We start from the raw sequence: 7,500 nt of genomic DNA, 5'->3' as shown, positions 1-7,500 counted from the left end.
AGCTCTGAGAGGAGTAATCAAAGATCGTTTACACTCCAGTCGTCAAAGAACTGAGGAGTTCCACGGGACGGGGTGTGACCTTGGCCTTTCGTTTTGATTCGAATTAGAAGCTGAGAGGTATTTGAAGGGAAGCAGTGAATCGAACGTTTTCTCTCAGGACGTTTAAGTGCATCATTGTGTTGAGAGGCAAATATAGAAAACATGGATGTCATTTTGTCGTTTAACTGACGTAAGAGTTTAGTGAAAAGGGGTTTCAGAGAAACAAGAGCATGTGGTGAATTATGTTTGGGTCTTTTTAAAATAATGAGCAACAGAAAAAAAAAAAGAACGTTAGAACTGCTTTCGTGGAAATTCAAGTATCTATTATGCTTTCCGGAATATGCATTTTTTCTTGAAAAATGTTTAATGTCCCAAATGAAAATGACCGTTATATTTTATTGTTCCATGAAAACGTTACTCTTTTGCATTATTTTGAAGATGGAGTAAATAAACATTTTGTAAAATGTGTCATTATTGTCTACAAGAATGTTCCAAAACTCTTGGAAGAAGTTTCTGTAACCTGAATTTGTTTGAGTTTTTTTTTTCTTCTGGGATCTGGAAGAGGGGGGGGGGGGTGCTGATTGAGGGTTCGGGTGAGATTTTTATAAACTGACAAGGCCATGTATGTCATCTCCCCTTAACCCCGAATTTAAAATCTGTGCATGATAGCTGTCTAATTCTAGGAAGTGGGTTGTACGTCATGGCGTCCCGCCTGTCAATCGAATCCGACGTCAACAAAATTGTTTACAAGGACTGCAGAATATCATACAACACCCCGTCCTCCCTCCCTAAACCCCCCCCCCCCCCTTTTCTAGGACATTTGTTCGGCTTACTTGATTTTATTCTAGGGAAACTCCCTCTGTCCTTCGATACATGTTACTACAGACTTTAGGGAAAGGGGGGGAGGGGAGTTTGGGGAGACACAAGGTCGGGAGGGGTGTCATTAACATTATTTTAGGTAGGGGAAGGGGCAGAGTTTCAGGGATGGTTCTTTTCATTTTCTCCGATTATTTTTTTCACTCCGAAGGACAGACATGCTCACCTCTGACAGTCCCATCCCAAGTCCTTTCTCCCCTTTCACTCAGTTTCTCTCCTCCTCACATCCTCGTCCCTTCTATAATATCCCGTCAAGGTTGTTTGTGACATCAAAACCGGTTTGGTTGGTGGCTTTTAAGCCGATGATGTGTATCAGTAAGAACGCTATGGAGGTGATTAGTCTGTGTACGAAGGACGCTGTTGGCTCATTCCAATATGTCAAAGATTGGTGGAAACAAGAGCCGAATGAGTGATCTCGTTTCTGTGTACGTGTCCATATTACCTTCCTTCTTATTACTAAAACAAAGAGACTGAAACTCATTGGTATAATAAGATCATCCCATTTTTATTTCGTGATTTACCTGTTGTAGGAGTAGAACTTTATTATTTGTTTTGCCTTATTTTCACTACATTTGTACCAGAATTTAGAAAGTGGTTTTTACTGAAAACTTAATGTTCTAAATGTTATTTGTGACTACATTTTAATTATTAAAATATTGAATGCTTACATTGCAAGCTCTCCCCTCAACTCTTCCGTCTCCCGACTATCTCTCTCTCTCTCTCTCTCTCTCTATATATATATATATATATATATATATATATATATATATATATATTATATATATATATATATATATATATATATATATATATATATATGTATATATATATATATCCTATCTATCTATCTATCAATATCTCTCTCTCTCTTTCTCTCTCTCATTGTCTCTCTCCCTACTAACTCTTTCTCTTTACTTGTATATCTACTCCTATCTTTACCGTATCCTTTTCACACTCACACACACACACACACACACACACACACACACACACACACACACACACACACACACACACACACACCACACACACATACACAAGCACTCAAAAACATACACGCGTACGCACAAAACACTAACATTGACATACATACACACAATAAATGCAAATAAAATGTCACGTCTTTCATGTAGATACAGCATCAACATCAGTCCCGTAAGAAGAAAACTCGTTTTTTCCATGACTGCTTCTGGGAATGGTCTCCCAAACTTTAAAAAAAGACATCCTCCTCTTTTCCCCCTTCCTCTTGTCTTCTTCCATCATCTATTTCTCGTCGTTTCCATCTTTTTTCCCTTTTCTCTATCATTGTGCTCCTCACTTCTAGCACCGAGTTCTCCAAACGGGGTCTCGGAAGCGTCAACTCGGAAGCCATAACATATTAATAACTGTCTCTATCCGGCTTACACTAAAGGCACATGCGGACTCACGCTCTCCAGCCGCCAAATTGGACAATGCGCGTCATTCTGTAATCAATTAGTGGGGAAAGGGCTCAGCTATTGGGCAGACGGCCTCTCTTACATCTAAAGGGGAACTGGAGCAAACCCCGGGTATTTTCACCCGGTTAGCTGTCCCGTCAACCGAAAAGAAAGTCGGGAACACGTAACCAAAAGAGTGTCGTCTTTTTCCGATAAGCCAGACGGGAAAGATCTAGCAACTTTCCAGTGATCTTCTCTTTTTTTTTACTCTACCAATTCCTATCAACTTGCGCTTTCGTGATAACTAAATGCACAGTGTTCTAAATCTTAGTTGAAATGTTCTTGAAAATAACAGGAGAAATGCTGTTTTCTCCCAGAATTCTTTCTTGGCTATCTTTTCCTCCATTGAAATATTTCTTCCTTCTTAAAAACGATTGTCAGTAAATAACGCATTAAAGTTTACCAAGGTACCAACATGGATGTGTATATAACAATTGATTAGTAATGTATTGTTCTAATCATGGTTCTACTATTATTCCTCTGATGCTCTGAATCATGAGGCGGATACCCTCTGTCCCGCTTCCTAGTGAAACCTTCTTTTCAGTGTCAACGAAATTTCCAAAAGTTTGCACTCAGTCTCACTCATGCTACGGTGGTGACGTTATAACTGTCCATTATCTAAATGGCTGGCAAACTTGCAAAATGTATTGATTAGATCGGCTTTCAATGAACATGTTTGGTGCTCACATTTCAGAATTGCTACTTTTAAGGGATGGAACAAAGACTTGACCTGAGAGTTTCATTCAAATTATTAGCTTTTTGACATTAGATCATTATTTTTCTTTTCGTCTCTTTCTACTTGCCCGGGATTTATTTTTAAGAAAATCAAAATCTCGCCAGTTGTGTACATTTTGGATAAAGAACTCATTTAGTTTGGTGAACGAAACAGCGTTTGCTAAGAGCCAAAATGTTCAAAGCAAATAATATTCTGTAGTTGTTAAACCCAAAGTAATTGGTTGTGATTAGCCTCAAGACAGACGGGACAGGATGCTGCTCGAACCAAGTAGGTTTTAGGGACACAAGAGTCTCCTAATCCAAATAAAACCCCGTTATAGAAACAGTTAATTATATTACATGTGTTCTGGGGGTAGTTGGTCTAGTCTCATGTTTTACTAGTATACTTTCATTATTCGTTTGTTGTCACACTTCATATTGATGTATCTTCCGTCTAGTCGTTGATTTAATGGTTTTCAATTTTTCTTTTGTTATTATTCCCGTTATTGTTGTGTCCGTGGTGTTATTGTTGTTAATTTGGTTTTTAAAAGATAGATAAATAGATAGAAAGATAAAATAGATAAATAGATAGATAGATAGATAGATAGAAAGATAAAATAGATAGATAGATAGATAGATAGATAGATAGATAGATAGATAGATAGATAGATAGCCTTTTATCTGGGAGGGGGGGGAGGGGGTTAGTCCCTATACGTTCATGTGCTCACCTACGCTCTGGCTTTACGTGTAAGTAGCCTATTAATAATAAAATAACAAATCTTTGCTCTCATTGATTACACAGAGAAGCTACTAAAATGAGTTATCGGTTTTTTCCCTCGATACATTTCATTTCAAAAGATGTCATTTGTAAGGTGAAAAAGTAAAGCAATTTTTTTCTAAAATAGGTGAATTAGTCGTGAGTTGCCTGACAAATACGACAAATGTCTTTCAATTATACGATTTGGTTAGTATCGAAATGTACTAAGACTCTATATTTATAAAATTAAATATTGCGTGCAAGATTGAGCTGGGTATTTTCTGTTGCAAGGCGGCACACACTTTTTTTTAGTAGGTGCTGTCATGATATGATCGATTATGATTACGTCAAAAGCCCTCTAAAATACTATTTAAATAGTAGATGTACAACGGGTGGGGTGGTGTTTTGACAATTTATTGAATAAGACAATATAATTATCGATGCAAGCCTCAGATGTCTGCGCCGCCTAGCCTTTTCGGTAACCGAACTGTGACGAAAAGGTCAGCTAAACCAAAGCAGGAACATTTTTTCTAAAAGTAGGTATTTGTATTTTTACATTCAATCCCCACCCTACCCCACCCCCCAAATCGACACAATTTCGACCAATTAGGTGGTGGGATTTAGCCTTGCCTGCCAGAAACAACGCCGCATAAGTAGGATAAAACGTCTCAACAGAATGCCGATATACTCGATAAAAATTCTTCCCACTCTGGAATGGAACTCAGGTCTTCTGGTGTCCTAACTGCTACACTACAGACACCAATAAGCAGAAACAATACCCCCCCCCCTCCCCACAAAAGTAAAATTCTCAAATACAAGTGGATCGAATCTTTCTCCGCTCTTATTGGCTAGCTGCTTTCTTTAGGTAAGTGGAAAACCGGAGTTATACCAGTGCATACACATACAGATCTCTCATTTTCTTTTTTTTTTTTACTTTTAATCTATGAGTTATGCAAGATATTCCTTAATATAATACTTGAGTAACATGAAATCGACTCGTGATGCCCTCATGCTTTTGATATAATGCAACAAAAATAGTCAATACTCATGTGGGAATTTAAAAAGACAGAAAAAGGGGGGGGGGGGCATGCTTGAGGTAAACATATATTTACTCAATGCATCCAACATACATAATGTGTTATTGTTTAACTTTCTGACGTCATCTCTTTTGTGTTTGTGGTCCAATATATCTAATATTTAGGTTATTTTTTATACATTCTAATGTTCTAATGACTCGGCAATTGCTTTCAAAACTAAAAAAGCAAATTGAAGTTCAATTTTGAAAACAGCAAAACGGAACATTGTTGTCAGAGCAAACTATTTATACAGTAAAACATCATGTCTCAACCAGAAATGTATCATTGTATAGCAATAAAGATGTTCAGAGCTCAAAAGACAGCGTTTACGATATTGTATGACTGTGGGCACAAAAGCTGTTACACTTGTTTCCAACGGAGACTGCTTACACTACAGCTCATGTAAATTGCTAATTGATACAAAAGACAGAAAAACGAGAGGATCAACTCTCGACATTCTCAGCAGTATAATAATATTTCCACAGTGCCAACTGAGCGCAGTTTGCATGGCAAGCACAGACAGCGTCTGCGGTGAGAGAAACTGCAAGAAAAATATTGATAAAAAGTGTAATGAAGCATATTTGACGATGCCGCGAACCGTCTGTCTAGTGGGAAGGGTGGGTGGGTGGAGGGGTAATAACCATGTACATAATTTTATGATATCAATTACGCAACTCTACCCAGACGCGTCTGTTTTCATACTCTGTTACCTCCGTAATAATTGGTTTAGACTAATTGCTTCGACGATACTATCATGCTGGATTCTAATATATTCGATCGTTTGTTTCAATAACGTGTTCAAAGAGATTCCCCGCCTCTATTGCGCTGTCACTGCATATTGTGTAATATCTTGAACGGAGAAAAGCGATTGCGTATTTCTAGGGAGTGTGGTGGCATTCGCTCCTGCTTACTTTTTATTTAAGCTCCTTAATTTAAAAAAAAGAACGAACAATTCGACGTTGTCATATAATATGGGCCATGGGCAAACAACACCTATTCATGTGTCACACATTAAATGTACGGTTTTTTAACCTCTGTGCCAGAACAGCAGACTCAGAACAAGACGCTTGATTGATATTGAGAAAACGTTATAAAAGGAGGGATTCGTTTGTTTGGGGTAAGGCGGGGTATAATTATTTGGCAGGGGAAGGGGAGAGGAGAATAGAGGAGGAGACAATATTGAAAAAGTCAGTGAGGCATCCAAAGTCATGTATTTTCCTCAAAAATATCTTTTTGGGTGGTTGACGGGTGATCTGGTGTGGTTTGCTCCTTCTTTCCTATCGAACATCTATCATCCTTATCTCCCCTTCTTCTTTTTTATGTTTGTTACTCTATTGTAACACATCTAATCTTCTGGCCCTCATATGACCTTATGCAGTTGCAAGCGCTGTAAAACCTCTACAAAAAAAACCTAAAAAGTGCCCCTTTTTTCAATACAGATGTTTTACGCCTACATCGACTCAGTCAGACAGGTGTCTGTGGTGTGATGTTTAGGCGCTTCGCTATCTCACGTAGGAAGTTTTTATCGAGAATCTCGATTCTTCTGTTGTATCCTTCTCAGCCCGGTTTGGCCGTGACAGGTAGGGTCAAAGCACGCCGCCTCGGAAATGATCTGAACTGAGTCGATGGGGGCGTAAAATACATTTACATTTAGTTTTGTTTGTTTTAAAGATTAGGAAACGGGCTTTGACACTGCTTGTCAGCCGGGGCGGAGGAGGACTCAGCATCCCAGAAGAAAGTGAGGTGTACATTTTGGCAGTTTCTACTTGTAGAAGCTGGAAGCAAAGAAGCAAAATAAAAATAATGCATCTTCTGTTTATATCTGTAAACACTCCTGGACACCGCGAATGTTTTACTTTATACCCACGCTCTGTGATATTCCTTTCGTCAAAAACACGCCCCCACCCCACCCCCCCAAAAAAACACAACTTAACTGCTGGATTTCCCTAGCGAGCAGAATATATATAATAAAATAACAACCAATACTACTCAATTTATTCGAGAGGGAAATGGACCCATACAACGTTCGAAGCCACTCTATCGACAGTTTCAATAAATTTCTGTAATGAAAACGAACATAACTTCAGGTGATAAAATTTTTCTGAGCTCTGAAGCGCGAAATAGATGGAATAACATCCCTTGTAGACGTGGTCCTCGCCCTTTCCGGATTTCACGTATTACGGAGATGGCGCCATTTCTGTCGCCTACGCGTTAAATAAATCAATTCTCATTTGTTACCTCACACATAGGATTGCTGGACAAGAAATGTATAATATCCATCAAGAATCTTCTCAACAGTTATGTAAACGTCTGGGGAAGGAATGATAGGGGGGGGGGGGTACAAGGGTGAATTTACACTGGCAGTTTCTGGGATTAAATGCAACCTAACCAGACATGGGTTGCTTGTATGAGAAGGGCTCCAGTTTTTATAGACAGGGTGGTAACATGCTGGATGGGTGTAATAAATCTGAAGCTTTTGTTGGTAAGGAAAAAATTATATTGCTGGGGGTGTATGAGTCTACCGGTTAAGCATATTACGTTGTATATACATATATAAACATAT

This window comes from Aplysia californica, unplaced genomic scaffold (genome assembly GCF_000002075.1).
Source record: "Aplysia californica isolate F4 #8 unplaced genomic scaffold, AplCal3.0 scaffold00233, whole genome shotgun sequence".
Taxonomy (NCBI): Eukaryota; Metazoa; Mollusca; class Gastropoda; order Aplysiida; family Aplysiidae; genus Aplysia; species Aplysia californica.
The sequence above is the reverse complement of the archived record's forward strand: the minus strand, read 5'-3'. Positions refer to the sequence as shown.